The sequence below is a fragment of the Mus musculus genome, chromosome 15 (assembly GCF_000001635.26).
Source record: "Mus musculus strain C57BL/6J chromosome 15, GRCm38.p6 C57BL/6J".
In the NCBI taxonomy this organism is placed as follows: Eukaryota; Metazoa; Chordata; class Mammalia; order Rodentia; family Muridae; genus Mus; species Mus musculus.
This window is the reverse complement of record NC_000081.6, coordinates 44344272-44366352: the sequence shown is the minus strand read 5'-3', so window position 1 is coordinate 44366352 and position 22081 is coordinate 44344272. Positions and strand designations below refer to the sequence as shown.

General features: G+C 42.0%; 2 non-coding genes across 2 annotated transcripts; both read right to left on the bottom strand.

Annotated features, from left to right (window-relative positions):
* Nucleotides 1–2136: 2136 nt before the first annotated feature.
* Gm25093 lies at nucleotides 2137–2268 on the bottom strand. The gene has a single exon (XR_003951686.1). It is a non-coding gene; the product is annotated as a small nucleolar RNA SNORA17 (small nucleolar RNA).
* Nucleotides 2269–20577: 18309 nt separating this feature from the next.
* Gm24903 lies at nucleotides 20578–20703 on the bottom strand. The gene has a single exon (XR_003951698.1). It is a non-coding gene; the product is annotated as a small nucleolar RNA SNORA17 (small nucleolar RNA).
* Nucleotides 20704–22081: the final 1378 nt, after the last annotated feature.

Below are 22081 nucleotides of genomic sequence, written 5' to 3'. Positions count from 1 at the left end.
GACTGAAGAGGGAATTAAGGTGATTAACAAGCTAATCTTAAAGTAGAAAGATTGTCTGGGAATCCTCATGTAATCCGAAGGGCACTGAAGTAGAGAAGAACAGTATAGCCTGGAGGAACTCAGCCATTGCTGGCGTCCACGAGGAAAGAGGCTGTGAGTCACGATCATGAAGCCTGTGCCAGCTGCAAAGGCAAAGAACAAAAACCAAGAAAGAAAGAAAGAAAGAAAGAAAGAAAGAAAGAAAGAAAGAAAGAAAGAAAGAAAGAAAGAAAGAAAGAAAGAAAGAAAGAAAGAAAGAAAGAACAGAAGAGAAGCCTCCCAAATATGCTGCCTTGCAAATAGCTTGACATTAGTACTGTCAGACTTTGCCTCAGACTTCTGACCTTCAGAACTCTAAAATAGCAGTTTGTATTTCTATTTGTTTGTTTTCTGCAACCAAATATCTGATACAAAGGGGATGTGTAAATTTTGATTGATTTACTTATTTTTTACTTGTTTATTGATTCCTTGTGAATTTTACATCGTGTACCCCAATCCCACTCATCTCCTCCTTCCCACTTACTACCCTTTATCCTTGCAACCTCCCCAAAACAGAGAAAAAAAATCTCTTTGTGGAAGCTGTATTCTGTCACAATGTGTCCTACCATATACCCTTTTGACCACACTTCTTTACTTGCAAATGTTCATTGCAATAACTTGTTGTGGTACAAGGCCTCTGGGTACTCCTATTCTATCAATACCGGAACCTTACAGGGACTCCTCTCAAAGCCTGTCACTGTCCTGTGTCATGGAGATCCTTTGGTTTTATATCTGTAGGACAAGCCCCTCATGCACTCTAGCAGTTCATCAGTGGTGTAGATGTTGGTTGGGGTGAGCCAATTTAAAGCCTGGTTTCTGGACCTGAGAGGTATCAGCCCACTGACCACCTCTCCTGCTTTCCTACTCTGTGGGCCATCTCACCAGCAACCACCCTACCACCCTCCTCCCTGCATCCAGGGCCAGTTCTATCCTACTGCCTGGGCAAGATGTAGGGCCTCCTGTCCTGAGTGTAACACTGCCTGTGATAACCTCTGGCCAGCTCTCCTACCTGCCTTAGGTGGCAAAGGGATATCTCTCTCTCTTGCCCATGTCACTGCTATGGGAGGCAAGTGGCTATGCCAGCTCTCCCATACTCATGCCCTCTGGGCTGGCTTGCCCATGCCTCAGCCAGGAGAGGCAGCTCTACTGTGCTGCCCAGGCTAATGCAGGACCCGCTCTCTAGAGTGTTGTAGCTAGTGATGGGCAAAGCTAGCTCTCCTGCCCTCATGACCCCAGGGCCAGGTCTGGTGCCTGCCTCAGGAGGTGACTCATGAAGAGGGGAAAGGTTATTTCTCTCTTGTCCACACCACTGCACAGGAGACAAGTGGTAGGGCCAGCTCTCCCATGTTATCCTGTGGGGGAGGGGGTGCTTACCCATAACTCTCACAGTGTCAGGGCTCCTCTCCTGAGTATGACAGCTGGCTAGGGGCTGGGTCAGCTCTCCAGTTTTCAAGCCCCCAAGGCCAGCTCTCCCACAATGCCCAGGGCAGGAATGGGGCCAGTTCTGCACAGTCCTCAGACATGTCCCAGAGACATGCCTGCCTGATCTTTGGTGGTAATAGACCCAGACATGGCCTTCAGTGGCAGCACAGGCCAGGACCCCCTCATGATATGAGGGACATTGCCAGCTACTCACATCAGGCTGTTATTCAAGTCTCCAGTTCTGCCTCTTTATTGTGTGCACAGAGCAGGAGTCCTTTTAGACATGGTCTGCCCCCTCATGTCTGCATGGCACCAGGCTGGAGATCATCTCAGGTTAGCTCCCTTTCCAAGGCCCCATGGGGCCAGTCTGGTGGTGGTCATGGCCTCTGTCATCTCCTGGCCTACCGGAGTGGCCCCATGTGAGGGTCATCTGTCCTGGGCTCATTCCCACCCAGGATGAGTGATACCAGATGGACTTCTAGTCTCCACCTTGGCGGTGTCTAGTCCCCATACTGGGAGCCTGTTCTGGCCTGCAGGTGTAAGAATGGTGATTGTCTCAGACTAGCTCCCTGTCTTGGCTCCCTGGACCAGGATTGATGTTGATGGTCATCACCCCCCCCACACACACACCCCAGGATATTTAGGCTACTAATCAATTAGATGTTCATAGATCTGAATACTGAGTGTAGACATAACCTCTCTCTTCTCTGCCACCTACTGGCACACATGTGACATGACAGCCTCACCTGCAATGTCTCTAGGGACAGCTGATAACCTGTCCAGTTTTAAGAGGTAGGAGCAGAAGGTGGCAGGAGCATGGAGCAACTACTCACATTTTGTCACCAGTCAGGAGGCAGAGAACAAAGAGAAGGAAGACCACTCTCTAAAAATTCAAGTCCTGACCCCGGTAACTTGTTTCTTCCTGTGAGGCTCTACTTTCTAATGGTCTTTAATTTTCCAAAATAGGTAGGATCCAAGAGTTCCAACTCATAAGCCTATCTGTACTTTTCCATTCAAACCACAAGACAATCTGAGCTTTTATGCAAAAATAAAAAAAATGTAAAGATAAAAACCTTTGTAGGACATTTTACAGTTAAAGTACCACATAGACCCTACTGTCTAAACTCACTATAGTAATTTGATATTTTGTGATGTGTTTTTTTAAATATACCAAATTTAATCAATCTCTAAGATTTATATTATGGTTAGGATATTAAACTTGGTACCTGTATATGTCTCTATCTACCTATTTACAGATAGCAATCTCTTAAAAGCAATCTCTACTTCAACTCTTGTTTGAAATAAAACAATATACAAGGAAAATAACTTGAAATATTTATTGTGACAAGAAAATTCATAAATGAAATGATCATATAAATTGGTAGTAAAGATTTTCCAGTGACCAGCCCCCCCCCCAAAAAAAAAACAGAAAAATAACCGATTAAGCATCTTTCAAAGTAATTTCCAACTTCTGGAAAACTGAAATTTGAAGTGGGCTGATGATGAATGGGTGGAAGAATATACACTCTGAAATGCCTAGTGAGGGGGCAGCAACCAGCTCACCAAGATGCAACTCTGTGTAACCCTTGATTCAGATTCAACTGCCTGGCAACATGAGTGAGGTACAATCAGAAGTACTATTTAAACATCTATGTATGCTACTGTATGAGCAAATGTACCTGTGGGTCTTTGCTTATCATTGTCTCTGTTTACAGGTCTCAAGGAAATAGCATTCTTCAAGGCAGAGCATCTGTGGCCATTTTTGCTTAGTAAAAAGCCAAAACTGATTCTCTGAAACCCACTAAGGGTTTCTGGTAGAGATGTTAACATTTCTGAGAAAAATCTTTCTCATTTGAGAGTTTGGACAGATTTGTAGCTTCACAGATGGCTCTCTGTTGGCTTACGGTACAGTGTGTTGTACAAGTGAACAGACACCGAATTCCTCACTAATTTCCTAGTTTAAACAGGAGCCTGTTTTTTCCCCCCTATAAAATGATCTAATCAGAAAAGAAATCAAGATTCCAAATATCAGAGAATATGATCAGTGGTACTGTGTCATTTATTTTAAACAAAATTAGATAGTCATTGGTAACAACAATTATGTGAATATTAACAAAACAAAGAAGAGTCTGCAAGGTAAAGGTTGCAATTTTTAAAATCCATATCTGGATAGTGCCATGGACTTTCACAATAACACCCCAAAATCATAACCCTACATACTTCAAAGGGAAAAAAATATCAATTCACCAAATTTCCTTTCCCAATCCCCCCCACAATGATACTAACAAATAAAAATAATGGTGGCATAGCAAATTAAAAATTATGTCATAGTTATTTCCAATGTAGAAGATTTTTATCCTACAAATCATCAGTTTAGTGTAAGCTTAGATGGCACACATTCCCTGTGTATGAGCTCTCAAGGATTTGTCAAATAATGGAAAGAAGGAACCAGGAGACAACAAGAAATACTGGATACAGGAAGTGTTAAAAACTGGTCTTATTTGGGCAGCTGTGTAAATTAATGAGCTTTGGAATAGAGGGAGGTCTTCTTAGAGTGTAATAAATGTTTGACCTACTCAGTGTTTGATATATATATATATATATATATATATATATATATATATATATATATAATATATATATTGTATATATTATATATATACATATATATATTGTATATATATTATATATATATTGTATAAAAAAAGCAAATGATAGACTGAAACCCTGAATTAATCTAAGACAGAAGATTAAAAAAAAAGTTATGATTCAAATACTGTGGTGTGATCCCAGGCCTTGAAGTTCAAATTTTAAGTGACATTAGGCCACACTATTGTACTCACAGAGGTGGGAATCTAGTTCTAACAATCGAACTAAGACTCATATAAACATATATGGACCCAAAAAAACCAACTCCTCTGACTGCTACAGGGATGCCTAAGTACACCCATGGGTAGGCACACAGACAAGCATTTGAATATGTATATGGAAATACAAATAAATAAATGCAGAAAACAATAGGCCGTGATATAGGTCATGTGGCTATTCCATAGATTCCACTGAATCTTTGTACAATTTGTTGAACTCATATACTTGAATGAGTTAATTTTATGTGAACGTTCACACAGGAGGGTGTGGCATTCTCCTGGTTTGGTATGGGTAATGTACATACAGAAGCTGTGTTCACTTACTCCAACGGTAGGAAGAACACACTTTCCCAAGAAGCTACTATCTTTAAAAGGAAGAGAGAAGCCTGAATAGGGCAGGGAGCTGAGTTTTATGAATAAAGAGGTTGTTTGAAAGAAAACTCATATGTATTTATATCACTGCTATTATGCCTATAGCAGCTATGTTATACAAGGACTTTGGTTCTAACAAAAGCACTTCTTGGAAGGATATGAGTTCATGAACCAGGGACTATTTAGGACTTCAAGTGGTGAGCCAGAACTCAGGACCATTGGCACACATTCCCTTTGGGTTTCTTTTCTTACTACATCACCTTCATACTGTCTTGCTGCTTCCAGGATTTTCTTCATTTAGTGAAAATCTGAGTTGTCACAGTTTACAGTATTCTATACTAATAACTTATAATTTACTCGTTAAAAAAAAACAAAACAAAACCACCCAGTGTTGGCCTTCAGATGATCTCTGTCTGAGAATCAGTCTCTTTGCAGTTATTTTGGTAAAAGAAACAAGGCTTTCCAGTAGCTCGGCTGCAATTTCTGTTTTACCTGATTTTAAGTGGTCAAGCAAAGCTCATAGAAGAATTCTGAGCCTAGCTTGTGTCCACAATAAGCAGCAACAAAAACTCTAAAGCTAACACACACAAACACACACATACATAAATCCAACTCTCACTTGACTCCAAGTAAGATAACTGTAACCATCAAGTATATGGCACGTTATTATAAATACTAGTACATGAACACCTGCTTTTTAAGCACTCAAGAAGGAAAGTTTTTCACATTATTAAACCATGGATACACTTGCAGGATTTAGTGATGTTAACAGGTTTCCAACAGCAAACCCAGAAAAGCTCCCCTAGCAATCCACTGTTCGCAAGGTGGCCTCTGCTTCACAGCACAGCGCATCAATGCTCTTCTCCACTTAGCATCCTGTGTAATGTAGACATCTCCGGAGCCCTGCTACTTATCTTCTGGTTCTGTATTTTGCTTGCAGCAACTTATCACATAAATTCATCTTTGCTAATGTGTTAGATCACCCAGGTAACAGAGCTCATGGTTGATTACCTAGGATAAATCTCTCCTGTATCCAAACTGTCTCTCTCTGGGCCAAATTACTTTCCTCTAAAATGCCAGTGTATTTTTCATTAAAATGTTTGCAAATCCTTCAGGTTATTGAGTTTATAGCAGCCCCATTAAGCAGAACAATAATGATTTATGTAAGAAGATAGAGCAAAATTGTTTTGTTTAATAGAAAGGTTCATGGCCTGCAGCCAGGCTCTCGGTGTAACTGTGCATTGTGCCATTATCTTTTTTGACTTAGACTATTTGCCTATTTATTTTTTAGAAGGATGTTAGCCGTCCCTAAAATTCTTCTTTGGGATTTAGAACCCAAAAGGCCAGCTATGATCTTATAAAGCTTTTCTAAGAAAGCTTTTAGAGACTTTGGGTCAAAATAGACCTGGATGAAGTTTTCTGATGTCAAATTTGTTTTAAATCCTCAACCGATTATGTTTCCTGGTCAGTCCCTGAATGATACAGCACTTAGCAGAGTAATGTACCTATGTGTACATTTCTTACAAGATTGCTAAAACTCATACTTAGGATGATACATTATAATGTCTAGAACAAATATTAAAAAGCAATTATACAGACTGGTTAGGGAAGCTGGCAGGGTAACCAGATTGTCACTTCCCCTTCCAACCCTCCAAGTCCCAGTCTCAGCCCTTGCTCTGTAGCAGAACACCGTGGCAGTCTTATCCCACTCGATCTCTAGCGAACCCACAGATATTTTCCTGTAGCCTCCCAGACCCATGTTGTTGCTTCATCCTAGTCCTCAACACCAGCAGGCCCCTCCTGGGAACCCACAGGCCACTCTGGCAGGTACCCTAATTGCAGGCCTTTACTTCTCCTTCTCTTCCTCCAAATCAAATCCCTTAGTCTCTGTTGGGAGCCGCCCCCACATTCGCCGTCACAAGATGGCGCTGACAGCTGTGTTCTAAGTGGTAAACAAATAATCTGCGCATGTGCCAAGGGTATTTTTCCACTACATGTACTCTGCCTTTCCCATGACGTCAACTCGGCCATGGGCTGCAGCCAATCAGGGAGTGATGCGTCCTAGGCGGAGGATAATTCTCCTTAAAGGGGACGGGGTTTCCGCCATTCTCTCTCTTGCTTGCGCTCTTGCGCTTTTGCTCTCTGGCTCTGGTTCTTGCTCACTTGCTCCTAAAGATGTAAACAATAGAGCTCTTGCTCTGCGCTCTGGCGCTCTGGCGCGCTGGCGCTCTGGCTCCTAAAGATGTAAGCGGGGGGCCTTTCGTTTTTGGGGCTTGGGGCTTGCGCTCCTGCTCCTGAAGATGTAAGCAATAAAGTTTTGCCGCAGAAGATTCTGGTTTGTTGTGTTCTTCCTGGCCGGTCGTGAGAACGCGTTTAAGAGTTCTCGTCCCAGCTCTGTAGCAGAACACCTGCTGCAGCCTCCTATGCCTCCCCTGATCCCATCTCCAATGGATCCTATACATATTCCCCTACTAATATTATCCAGTAGACAGTCTCTGTAAACTTACAGGCCACTCAAGTCTGGGATACAGATAGGCTAACACCAGATATTCACCTCTTCCTCCATTCCTTTAATCCCAATCCCCAGGCTCATCCCTCACTCTGCAGCAGATAACTCAGAAACTCATGGAGCCTCCAGTACCCCCTGTCTACATCTCAAGCATATCACACATGTTACCTCCTAATCTCTGCCACATTCCAACTGCAACTGGTACTTTCTGGTCCACACAGACCATTGCAACCATGGAAACAAGTAGGCTAACTGCAGACCATCACCACTTCTGCCCCTCCAAATCCAGTCCCCTGGTCATTCCTAGAATATCTGCTGCAGCCTCTCTTCAATTCGCATCAATAGACCACGTAGATCCTACTGTCCTAACCTCCCTCTCTCTACTTACTGTATTATCCCAGGCCAAAACTCTAGCAGGCACTCCATGAGAACCACGGGCCACTAAGCAGGGAAGCAGGCGGGCTAATTGCAGATCTTCACCCCTCCCTCTCCTCCTACAGATAAATTCCCCATGTCTCATCCCTAGCTCTGCAACAGAACACAAGCCTCCTTTTCCCTCCTGCACCCATCTCCAGTGGATCACATAGCTCTCCCCGTCCAAACATCCTTCCCTCTACCCATTGCTTTGCCCCGGCCCCTAATTCTAGGAAGCACTACCTGGGAACCCAGTGACCACTGGCCAGGGAAGCAAGTAAGCTAATTGCAGATCTTTCCCTCTCCCTGTATCCCTCCAATTCCAGTCCTTCAGTCTCATTCTCAGCTCTGTACAAGACCTTCTGTGGTGGCCTCCCACACTCTACCCACGTTCTCAGTTGTTCCCGGTGGAACAACTCTGCCCCAGTCCATCCTTATTACTGAGTTATAGGTCCTGATATCCAGAAACACATTTTAATGGAAACCATTAGTAATCACACCTTTCCAGACACCAGGAGATTTTCCTACAGCTAAAACACAACCACCATACATACTCTCCTAAGAACAAGAGAAGAACCAGAAACCAAGGAACAAAACATATCTCTCCTAACAAAGACTAGATATCAGCACCTAGAATTATAATCTTCTCAATTGCTGGTCATACTGAGTTTCCTAGAACAAGGTTTCTCAGAGCTCTGCCATCTCTCACCACCCACCTTACTCTCAGTGACTGAGTACCAATGGCCCCTACCATCACTACTAGCCAATGCATCATGTTTTTATGCACATGTTCCATTCCCTCTATAAGGCCCACCATCACAGCCTGGCCTGTTGCTATCCCCATCCTCATTAGAAGACAGCCATTTTCTGTCTCTCACCCTATAAATCTCTTGTATGAGGTTTGTTGCCTGGTATAATTTTATGGTATTCCTTGGCCCTGATTGCTGAGATACTCTTTTTGTCACAAAATCCTTTCAACAATCCCAGATGTCTGGATGCCAGCATCAAAACCTAACAGTCAGGATAACATGTCTCTACTAGAGCCCAGCAACTCTAACACAGAAAGCCCTGAATATTCCAACATAGGTGAAGCACAAATAAAAGACCTTAAAGCAGCCTTTGTGCATGTGGTAGAAGTCCTTAAAAAGGAAATGAAGCAATCTCATAGAGAAATCTATGAAACACTCCCCCTACACACAGACACAGACACACACGCACACACACACACACACACATACACACACACACACACACACACACACACACACACACACAGAGAGAGAGAGAGAGAGAGAGAGAGAGAGAGAGAGAGAGAGAGAGAGATGTGCTGCAGACTCTAAGAGACAACAAATGACAGCCCATATTACTATACCAGCAAAACTTCAAATCACTATAAATGGAGAAAATAAAATATTCTGTGATAAATTCAAATATAAACATCACTTGTATACAAATCAGGTCTACTGAAAGTGCTAGAAGGAAAACTCCATCCCAAGAAGGTTAACCACACACATTAAAACACAGGAAATAATCTCACATTAGCAAAACCAAAAGAAGGGAACCACACACACATACCATTACCACTGCTGCTGCCACCACCACCATCAACAACAACAAAATAGTCAAGAATCATTGGTCATTGATATCTTATAATATCAATGGACTCAATTCTCCAATAAAAAAAATAGACTAACAAAATAAAAACAGGATCCATCCCTCTGCTGCATCCAAGAAACACACCTTAATACCAAGTATACAAGGCAGACATTAAGAAGGAAATTAAAGACTTTTTAAAATTAGATGAAAATGAATATACAACATACCCAAATTTTTGGGACATAATGAAAGCTATATAAGAGGCAAGTTCATAGCATTAAGTACCTAAATAACAAAATTAGAGAGATTACATTCAAGCCACTTAACAGCACACCTGAAAGCTCTAGAACAAAAAGAAGAAATCATACTCAAAAGGAGTCATTTGTTAGTTTGAAATAAAATGTCCCCCATAGACTCGGGGAGTGGCCCTATTAGGAGGTAAGGTGTTGTCAGAGGAAACGGGTTACTGGGAGGTGGGCTTTGAGGTTTGAGAAGCTCAAACCAGGCTCAGTGTCAGTCTCTCTTGCTCCTGCCTGCCAATCAATGTAGAAGTATCAACTACTTCTCCAGCATTGTGTCTGCCTGTGTGCCACCATGCTTCCTGACATGATAATGGACTAAATCTCTGAAACTGTAAGCCAGCCCCAATTAAATGTTTTCCTTTATAAGAGTTGCCATGATAATGGTGTCTCTTTACAGCAACAGAAACACTTTCAGCAAAGTAGCTGGATACATAATCACAAAAATCATTAGTTCTCTGATATACAAATAACAAACAGAGAAAGAAATCAGGGATACCTTTCACAATAGCCTCAAATAATATATCTTGAGGTAACTAACCAGACAAGTGAAAATTTTAAAAACTTTAAGTCTTGCCTGGCGATGGGAAGTGGTCACTTCAGTTTCTGTATTCTCTTCTCATAGGAATCTCAGCTAGAATCACCCCTATAGACTCCCTGTATCTTCCTCAATCCCAGGCCTCCAAGGAGTTCCAGAGATGCCTCCTATTGATTTCCTTTCTTACTCCCAGCCCTCTCCTGCCCCACCTTTCCCCACAACTGATCATCATCCCATTCCCCTTCTCAACCCATCTCCTACCCTGTTCCATTTCTCCACTCACTTCCTGATAAGACCTTCTGTAGCCAGGCAAGACTTCTAGAGGAGTGATGGGTATATCAATCCACCCACAACATATTCACCCCAAAATTTGTCTTGCCTACAACATGTTCAGGGATAAAGATGGAGCAGAGACTGAGGGAACAGTCAACCAATGACTTCCCCAATTTGAGACCCATCTCATGTGATAGAGCCAACCCCTGACACTAATAATGATACTTGACTCTCTATGCTTGCAGACAGGAACCTAGAATAACTGTCTCCTGAGAGGCTACATCCATCAGTAGATACAGTCAGATGCAGAGACTAGCAGATAAATATCAAGTGGAGCTCAAGGAGTCTTGTGGAAGAGTGGGGGATAGAATTGAGCAAATTGGAGGGGTCAAGGACAGCACCAGAAGACCTAAGGAGTCAACTAACATAAACCCACGGAGGCTCACAGAGACTGGGACAACCAGCCAGGGAACATGCAAGGGCTGAACCTAGGCCCCCTACAGATTTGTAGAAAATTTGCAGCTTGGTCTTCATGTGGGTTCTCTAACAAATGGAGCAGGGGCTGTCTCAGTCTCTGTTCCCTGTCACTGGATCCCCTTCTCCTACCTGGACTGCCTGTTTGGACCACAGTTGGAAATGATGTGTCTAGTCCTTCTGGTACTAGATGTCCCAGAGTTTTGAAAAAAAAAAAAAACCTGGACAAAAGATGTTTAAGATGATATCAGAAAATAAATATTCCATGCTCATGTATCTGTAGAATTAACATAGTAAAAAAATATGGTAATCTATCAAAAGCTTCTACAGATTTAATGCAATCCCCATCAAAATTCCAACACAATTCTTGGAAGTATAATTTTCAGCTTCATATGGAAACACAAACAACCAAGGATAACTAAAACAATCCTGAACAATAAAAGACCTGCTGGAGGTGTCACCATCCTTGAGTTCAAGCTACGCTACAGAGATACAGTAATTAAAAACAGTATGGTTGGAATGGATACAGAAAACGTGGTACACATAATGGAGTACTACGGAGCTATTAAAAACAATGAATTTATGAAATTCTTAGACAAATGGATGGATCTGGAGGATATCATCCTGAGTGAGGTAACCCAATCACAAAAGAATACACATGATATGCACTCACTGATAAATGGATATTAGCCCAGAAGCTCAGAATCCTTCTTAGAAGAGGAAACAAAATACCCATGGGAGGAGTTACAGGGACAAAGTTCGGAGCAGAGACTGAAGGAACGACCATCCAGATACTGCCACACTTGGGGATCCAGCCCATAAACAACCACCAAACCCAGACACTATAGCAGATGTCAACAAGAACTTGCTAACAGGAGCTTGATATAGTTGTCTCCTGAGAGGCTCTGCCACTGCCTCGCAAATACAGAAGTGGATGCTCACAGTCATCCATTGGACAGAGCACAGGGTCCCCAATGAAGGAGCTAGAGAAAGTACCCAAGGAGCTGAAGGAGTTTGTAGCCCTATAGGAGGAACATCAATATGAACTAACCAGTAACCCCAGAGCTCCTTGGGACTAAAGCACCAATCAAAGAAATCACACAGTGGGACTTGTGGCTCTAGCTGCATATGTAACAGAGGATAGCCTAGTTGGTCATCAATGGGAGAAAAGGCCCTAGGTCCTGTAAAGGTTATATGCCCCAGTATAGGGGAATTCCAGGACCAGGAATGGGAGTGGGTTGGTTAGGGAGCAGGGGGAGCGGGGAAGGGATGGGGATTTTTGGAGGGGAAACTAGTGAAGGGGATAACATTTGAGATGTAAATAAAGAAAATATCTAATAAAAACATATATAAAAAACAGCATGGTATTCACACACACACAAATATACAGTGATCAATGGAATGAAATTGAAGACTCAGATATAAATCCACACATATGTGAACACCTGATTTTTGATAAAGAATCCACAAATATACCCTGGAGAAAAAGACATCTTCAACAAATGGTATTGGTCAAACTGGATTACTGCATGTAGAAGAATACAAATATTTATCACCCCACACAAAACTCAACTCCAAATGGATTAAAGACCTTAATATAAAACCAGATACACTGAGCCTGAGAGAAGATAAAGTGGGAAATATTCTTGAGCTCATCAGAACAGGAAAAGACTTTCTGAATAGAACACTATTAATTCAGGCACTAATGTCAAGCATTAATAAATGGGACTACAGGAAATTGAGAAGCTCCTGCACAGCAAAAAGCACTGTCATTCAGATCAAGTGGCAACCTACAGAATGGGTAAAGATTTATACCAATTCCACAGCCAATACAGAATTATTATAAAAATATATAAAGAACTCAAGATGCTAGATATCATGAAAGCAAATAACCCTATTTTAAATATGGGATATGTATCTAAGTAGAGAATTCTCAACAGAGGAAACTCAAATGGCCAAGAAACACTTAAAATATTTTCAGCATTCTTATCAATCTGAGAAATGCAAATCAACACTACTTTGAGATTTCCTCTTATACCTGTTAGTATGTCTAAGATCAACAAAACAAGTGATAGCTCACACTGGTGTGGATGTGAAGTAATGGAAACACTCCTCCATTGCTGGGAGTAATGTGATTTTAGACAGCCAGAATGGAAACCAGTGTGGAAACTTGTTAGGAATTGATGTATCTCAAGACCCTGATATACTACTCATGGGCATATATACACAAATGATGTTTCATCCAATCACAGAGACACTTGTGCAGTGTTCATTGCTGCTCTATTTGTAATAACCAGAAATTGGAAACAACCTAGACATCCCTCAACTGAAGACTGAATAAAGAAAATGTGACACATTTCAACAATAGAATATGCTCAGCAATTTTAAAAAAATGATGAAATTTGCAGATAAATGGTTGGAACAACAACAATAACCACCACCATCATCAACCATCATCATCATCATCCTGATCATCCTGAGTGAGGTATCCCCCCAGAAAGACAAGCTATGTATTTGCTTATGTATGCATATTATCGTTGGAGTTAGTAACATCCAAGGTAAAATTTATAGATACACCGAGGGTATGCGCAGAGTAGAATACTAGAAGGAATAAGTACGTCTCATTATTCTCATTAGAAAAGGAAAATAGAATAGACAGTATGGATGAATATCATGGGGCTAGGATGGGAGTGTCAAGTGGGAAACAGAAAAGAAGAGGTATTGTGGGAAGGACTAAAGTGAAAGACATCTGAAATCAAGAGGCTTTGATGGGTTATAGGGAAGCCTAATACAGTAAAAACTTCCCTAAATCATTTACGTACATGAAGACATTCTGAATCACCAAATAATGGAGGAGGCGAATCTCCATTGGATACCTCATGTCACCAAACAAAGCTCCCAGTACTGCGATTGGGTTACACCTAATTGACCTGCTAGCTAAAGGGACCCCACATGAGTCCCCAGACAACTGAAGTTGTGGCCAAGATTATAGGCTGCTCTATATAAACTGAAAACAAGACCTCATTGCTGAAAACCACACCTACATAGCTCATTGTAGATGGAGATGTCAAGCCAGTGTCTACATAGAGCCTTCACCCCTATATTCCAGTTTATTTAGTGTAGGAATATAGTCTTCATGCTTTCAAAAGAGAAATGTAAATACCAAGCCATCCATAAAACAGTTATCTTCAATAGCATGCTACCTGCAGTATAGTTGAGGGCAAGGGTGGAACAAAGCTTGTGGGAGCAACTAATCAATAACTGATCAATCTTAAAGTCCACTCCATAAGATGGAACCCATACCCAGCACTCATTGGATAACCAAACACCAGAGACTAGATAGCTCAGACACATAGGATAACACCAAATAATACTGCTCTAATAAAGGAGAAAAAAATGTAATGATAAAATGATTCCTAATGATAATCTGCTATATTCATAGATCAAAGCTGTGTTCGGCCATCATTAGAGAAGCTTCTTCCAGCAGCTGATGAGAATAAAAATAGAGACTCACAGTCAGACATTATTCAGGGAGTGAGAGACGATATGTGTCTATCAAATCTGAGCCTCAGAGCTCAGGGAACCCTGGGAAGAGGAGGCAGAAAGAATGTAAAAGTTGGAGGGGATGAAGGACACCAAGAAAACAAGGTCCATTAAATCAAATGAACAGAGCTCACAGGATCTCACGGAGACTGAAGCGGCATGCACAGGGCCTGCACTGATCTGCACTATGTCTTCTGTGTAGATATCATGACTTCTAGTTTAGGGTTTTTATGGGATTTCTGAGACTGAATGTATGAGTCTCTGATTCTTGTGCCTTGTCTTGGGCTCTTTTACTTCTGTTGCTTTGTCTCGTCCAACTTTGATGGGATACTTTTTGTTTTGTCTTATTATATTTTATTTGCTATATTTTAAGAAAATGAAGGAATGAATGTAAACCTAGTCACCAGAGTAAAGGGTTAACAACTGATCTGTCACTTATACCTGCTGGGAAAAGGACACTCAGATTTCTCTAGTAAACAGCCAGTATCAACCACTCCAGGAAAATCTTTAAGGTCTCAAGTAGTTAATTAACATATAATGGACTCCACAGGTTGGTTGTTTTGGTGTGTTTTTATTTGGTTAAGAGTAGCAAGTATTTTCTTTGTTTGCATTTTTGTTTTGTTTTTGTAGTGTGGTTTTATTTTATTTTCTTGGTTTGAGGGCTTTTGTTGCTGAATTGGGTTTTTGTTTGTGTTTTGAGAAAGAGTTTAAAGTTAGGTGAGTAGGGATGGGACTATCTGGAAGGATTTAAGGGAAGGGAAGGTGCCAAGCCCAGCATGGCCTTGGTGGGACAGAGTGGCATGGTTCCTGCCCCAGGGACATGGCCCTGGAGTGAACTTCCACCAGATGTTGATGGCTGCTGAGGGCTTAATGCTTGTGTGTGTAATTGAGGGACCCTAAGGTTTTTTGGGTTTTTTTTCCTGTCCCACACCCTCCTTAAAGCTTTTCCCTCCCACCTGAGGTCAAGGCTAGGCCAAGTTCCATTCTCCACCCACAGGAACATTCTTGAGTAAAAACTTCTCAGAATGCACTGATAGTCACCTGGCCCTCTGGAAAGTCCCAGATAGAGTTCAAATGCGTGTCATGCTTGCTAGCCAATAGATTTAAAGGTCAGGATGCTTAGCCAATAAGCTTGAACTGTAACCTTGCTGATGTAACCTGTGCCCTAAAAAGTATAAAAACTGCTTGTAATAGCCATTCAGGGTTGCCTTCTCATCACTCACCTTGAGGGACTGATTGAGAGTTGACCCCGACTCGATGTAAAATAAATCTCTTGCTTTTGCATAGATCTGTGTCTTGGAAGTAAGCAGCACTGACCGAGGGTTGGGGTCTTACATAATAATGTACGTATTTTCTGGAACCAGTGCTAGCAGTGGAGGACTCTTTACTTCCATGGACTGTCCTCTCTGTTAACATTAATGACTCCATGGTAATTAGAAACAGCAGGCGTCCAGGAGTTGTGGCTTTGTCTCAACAAAATGGTAAACACTGGGACCTTCAGGACATCCCTTAAGGCTATGGGAAAGAACTATAAATACATGAATTTGAAAATACATAATTTCTCAACTATGCAAAAATAAGGATGCAATATGAATTATATGAGGCCCTTCACAAATCTAGAAGAACAAAAACAGCTGCTCTGTAAGCCAACTTGTTAGAAACTTACTAAGGAAGGAGTAAATAGATTCAGCGAGTGGTGATCTTGAGAGATCCCACTCAGCTAACTTTTCCATTTATGCTTACAAAGGCAGATAGATTCTTGAGTTCAGGGTCAGTCTAGGACAGAGAGCAAGGTTAGGCTGGTGGAAATGGTAATTGTCTGTGCTTAATAAAGACAGACAGATCTCTGAATTCTTTTGCAATGTTAAGGGGGAAAAATGTATGCTTGCTGACTCCTAAGAATCAAAGGGGATGCTGACTCATAAGATAATCAAAAGGAAACTTGGAGTAAATGACTGGATCGATATGTAAAATAAAAGACTGGATCTGTGTTCTGCAGCAGATGAGCTATCCAGAGAGAACTGCTTGAAGAAATGAGAGACACAGACACACATGCATACACACACACACACACACACACACACACACACACACACACACACACTTATAAAGAAGCAGTACATGGACAGAGAGATCTCTTAGAATAGCAAGCAAGTAGAATATGGACAGGGAAATCTCCAGAGAGAAAGCAGACTATAGAGATAAGCAGACTGGAAAAAGCTGTATCAGGCAGATCACAGGTCATCTCATCGCTCCCAGACACCCCTTTCTCAGAAGCCCCTCCAAATTGAGTCTGGTACTGGTTAGAAAGACTATGACTAATACATATAAACATAAAATTTGTTTTAAATAATATAAAAATAAGAAAAACCAATTTATAAAATAGAAATTACATTCAGGAACTATTGCAATAGATGAAAATAGATCCCAGTATATGACTGGGGTCACTTCTCAATACAGCAGAGACAAACTGATTTATAGCCTAGAGAAGATTAGGGTTGGAAGGGAGAGTCAATGATAGATGGAAACACGAGCATCAGGGTGAAGGTGGTAACATGGCCCAGTACCAAGGGTGAAGGATGAGCGATCTAACAAATATGAAAGATAGGCCTTTCTTTAAGAGAACTAAGTGCGATCCTTGTTCCAACAGTGCCCTTCCGGCCTGATGAGGATGGATGCTGGTGTCAAAGCTTAGAGGGCTCAGAGGAGACTGGCTAATGCTTAGTGGAAGAGAGCTCTTGCCTGTGTCTGAGTACAATGAAGTAATAAGTAGAAAGGAGTAATATGCATGCTTGCAAAGTCTTATACTGATGAAAACTTCTTATGTCTTCTTAGTACACTTTTATTCAAAATGGGGATGAAAAATAATAACTATGGGAAGGGCAAAAAGTGTCTAAACATTTCTTGTTAATGTTTATTAACCTTGAAAAACTTCAAAATAAAAATCGAGTCTTTTTTTTTATTATGACTAACAAAAATATAAATGCTAGGAGGTTGTAAAGAGTGGTTTTCATCCACAGTTGTCAAAAAGCAACTGTCAGAAAACATATTCCTAGAACCACAACTTTGTACAGAGGCTACAACAACCTATGTCCCTCCCCCTTCCCCCTCTCTCTTCCCCCCCCACACGCACATGTTCATGCACACACACTTCTGTAAAGACGTATCCCAGCAACAGCCTGTTCAACCTCAGCTGGTGCCACATTTGCTATAAATCCTTGTAGCTAAGAACACTTTTTAAAAATTATTTTATATAATTCTCTCTATGTTCATATTTAAAATACTCCCTTGCTCCTGGAATGTGCTCATAATTTATTTTGGCACAGAAGTTTTCATTGAAATTCTATTCTATTTCCATATCCACATCATTATTCTTTTGAGCCTCTGTCTCTGTTCTGAGCAAGTATGGTGTATCATCTCTCTGAATAGAGCAGCTAAGACTATTTTACTTTAGGAGTTCTGTTTACCATATTGCTGAACAGAAAAGTATATAATCAAATTGCATCTAATTTTTCTTTTGGCTGATTATCTATTCTCATATTTCTGGTAAGGAGCATTATACGAATGGCCGATGAAGTCTATCAAACAAATTCATTATCATCCTCATAAAATATTGCTTTACTTGCTGTCTGTTAGTGGCATCAGTGACCAATAAACAGAGAAAAGATGAACAGAACTATAGGGAGAGGAGAAAATACTCAGAGGCCTAAAATAGGCAATACTCTGGTTCCAGCATTACTATACCTGTTACCATTCTGTCTAAACCCCACCCCCACAGTTACCTGGCAAAAGCCAGATATGTTCCACCCCACAGTTACCTGGCAACAGCCAGGTAGGCCTGATCCACTATAAAAGGGGCTGCTTGCCCCTCCTCCCTCTCTTGTTCCTTTTTTGATCTCTTGGGCTCTTTGTCCCTGATCTTCCCTTCACCCCTCTCTCTCCATTCCCTTTTCCCCAATCTCTCCATGTGCTCATGGCTGACCTCTACTTTCCTCTCTTCTCCTCTCTTCTCTTCTCTTCTCTTCTCTTCTCTTCTCTTCTCTTCTCTTTCACCGCCTGGCTTCTCCTTTTTTTTTTTTTTTTAAATAAACACATCACTACCCAGTGTATTTCTCAAGTTGTAGAGATACACCAATATTCTCAAAATAAATTTCCCATTTTCGCCGGGCTGGTGGCGCACGTCTTTAATCCCAGCACTTGGGAGGCAGAGGCAGGCACATTTCTGAGTCTGAGGCCAGCCTGGTCTACAAAGTGAGTTCCAGGACAGCCATGGCTATACAAAGAAACCGTGTCTCAAAAAAAAAAAAAATTCTCATTTTCATTTTGTTAGGTTGGTACTTGCTAGCAGGTATCCCAGGCCAGCAGGGTCCCAGGCAGATCCACTAGTTAACAGGGAGAGGAAAGGGCTTTAAAAACACACACACACACACACACACACACACACACACACACACAAACCCTTTTTTATTGGCCCCCTGTGAATTTCAAATCATGTATCCCGATTCCACTCATCTCCCCGCTCACCTCCTATCTAGACTCCACCCTTGCAACCTCCTTCCCAGTAGAGAAAAAAAATCTCATTGCCGAAGCTGTACTGTGTCACAGTGTGTCACCCAGCATACCTTTTTGTTTACACTTTTTGACTTGCAAATGTTCATTATAATGATTTGTTGGTCTGGTACAGGCCTCTGGCTTCTGTTACTCTATGGATACTGGAACCTCACTAGAAATCGGCTAGGATCCTATTGTTGCCTTGTGTCATGGAGAACCTGTTGTTTTGGGTCTGTAGGGCCGGCCTCTTCATGTACTCTAGAAGTTCATCAATGGGGTAGATATTGGGGTTGGCCAATTTCAAACCCTGGATCTGGGCCTGAGAGGTATCTGAGCTGCTCAGCCCACCAGTTTTCCCACTGTCATGGAACACAGGGCTGGCTCACCAGCAATCCCTGCTACGCAGTGCCAGCTCTTCAGTTCTGATGACCTTCTGCCATTGGTGCAAGGGGCAAAAAAGAGGAGCTCTCCCCCCACCCCCTCTCACCCATGTCACTACATAGCACATAGCAGACAAGTTGCAGGGGCCAGCTCTCCTATTCTCATATCCTCAGGACCGGCTCACCCATACCTCCACTAATCAGGGTCAGTCCTATTGTGCTGCTTAGGTGAATCTCAGGGCTTGCTCTCTCTCCCAAGTGCTGTAGAAGGTGAGGGAAAGGCAGGGCCAGCTCTCCTGCTCTCCTAACCTGTCAGGGACAACTTTCTTGATGGACATTGGTGGTTAGGGCCAAAGGGAGGGGAGGGTATCATTCTCTCAGTGATGCCACTGCTTACCAGACAAGATATGGGCCAGCTCTCCCACACTCTCCTTCTCCTCTATGCTGCCTAGGCAAGGTACAGGGTCTGCTTTCCCAAGTTGTGTAGGTGGTAAGGGGCAAAGCCAGCTCTCCAAACCAGGTCTCCCACTTGCCACAGGTGGTGAGGGGCAAGAGGGGAGGAGGGCTTCTCTCCCTCATCCACATAGGGCCAGTTCTCCTATTCTTGTATCTGGGGATGGGGCTGGAGCTCACCAGCATCTCCCACAATGAGAAGAGCAGTTCTCCGAAGTACTGTAGCTGGGGAGGGGCAGGGTCAGCCCTCCTGCTCTCTCGTCCCCAGGGCCAGCTCTCCCTCGATGCCCAGGTGAGGTCAGTTCTGCATATCCCTCAGACTTTTATCTATCTCTAAGCAGCAGGTCAGACCAGCGATGTCTGCCTGGCTTATCTGGTAGATCTGGTGTTTCAGGCCATGGATCAGACATGGCCCCCAGGGGCATCACAAGCTAGGACCCCACCATGATCCCAGGTGGTATCACCGGCTACTCACATCAGGCTGTTCCTCACTACCTTCAAATCGCCAGTTCTGCCTCTCTCCATTGTGATCATATCCTTCTGATTCCTTTTCTTTTCTCTTTAACACTTGCTCCTCTTAGAAGTGCCTGGCGTCTCTGAGTGTTTGGCGTTGTCTCAGGAATGGTCTCAGAGGTGCTATGGCTCTGGGGTTCTGCATTATGGCTCTGGGCAGAGGTTTTCTAGGGCGTGGTCTGGCCACTAGTCCTATGTGGCCCTCGACTGGTGGTTGTCTCAGGCTCGATCCCTATCCAAGTCCCCTAGCACGGGAGTGCTGGTTATATCAGGCTCCATTTTTTTTTTTTCAGCGAATGATAGGATATCGATCATTCAGATGTTCATAGGTCAGAACACTGGTAGACAGACCCTCTCTCCTCTCTGCTACCTACTTTACATGTGATACAGCAGCCACACCCACAAAGTGTCTAGAGGTAGGGGCCCTTTTTTAAAAGCTGGTCTCAAAACCAGCCAGATTAGAACACCAGGGTGTCACTGAATAGATGATGGGTAAGGCTCTTTCCTTTTCTTATGGAATATTTTCAAACAGAAGAGAGAATGTGGATTTTTTTTTCTTCAAAGAACAATTCTTATTAAAAATACATTTATCATAAATGACTCTCAAACTTTCCCTCACTCTTCATCAATTTTACTAAATGTATCTGGCACATACCATTTCAAGTCATAACAAAGATATTTCAGTGAAGAAATCATGTCTATTAACCTTTCCTTACTCTGGGTAATAATTTGGCATTTATAAGCCATAGACTTATTTACACCTTTTAATAAGGATAAAAGTATGTGAGTCACAATGCACATGTCTTATTTTAAAAATCCAATCTTTAAAAAAATGACACTTTCCCAAAGCAATTAAAACGAATAGAGATAAATATAATACAAAAGACCTCTTAGTATTAATCAGTGGGCTGTGAAGTGATACACCATATTGCAAACAATATTATGAATACTTAATCCACTTCAAGTTGGATTTTTATAGTTCTTTATTGCCCAAAGTAAAGTACTGTGTAGTATGTGCCTTTTATTTTCAAAGCCGAGTAAATGTTTTTCTATTTGTAAGTGCTTGATTAAAGTCTATTGAATGAAGGGGGCGGGGGGAATCTCAAGCTCCTGGCAACTCTATTGCTTGGTTTATGTCAATATTATAATCATTATCACTCTTATAGATGGAGACGGTTTCGAATACAAACTACAATAACTATTTCAAGCAAGGGGTTTTGAAACAGGAGAATAGTAGTATATGTGCACCCAGAGGACCGTCTGACCTAAGTCTAGGGATATTGACTCCCAAAGGAAACTTTACCGTCACTCTCCTGCAGGGCTGAACAGAAAAAAAAAGGGGGGAAAAAAAAGAGCCAATTTGGAGTTACCATGTATCTCAAAGCAGACTCTCAAAGTACTTAGTGGCTCCCAGGTGATGATCAAAGTTTTACAGATAAGACCTTCAAGATTGTCAGCTTTTGCTGTCTCTAAGGGGCCATAGTAAGGTCAATTCAATTCAGGAGTGCCACAAGAATCCAGAAATGAGGGCAACTTCTGTCACTGATGCAGCAGCAGGCCAGGTGGGGAAAGACACCTTGACTAATTTTCAAAAGCTAATGTAGGGCTAGGGCTGTAGCTCAGTGGAAGAGTGCTTGCTTACCATGGGTGAGGTCCAAGGTTCAATCTCAATCCTGCCAGAAAAAAAAAAAAAAAAAAAAACTGGAAGAAAAGAAAACAGCACATGTTGGTGCTGTCTGATCAGAAATACAGTCTAAATGGCACGTGCAGAATTCAGTCTGAATCCTTGTGGGACCGCT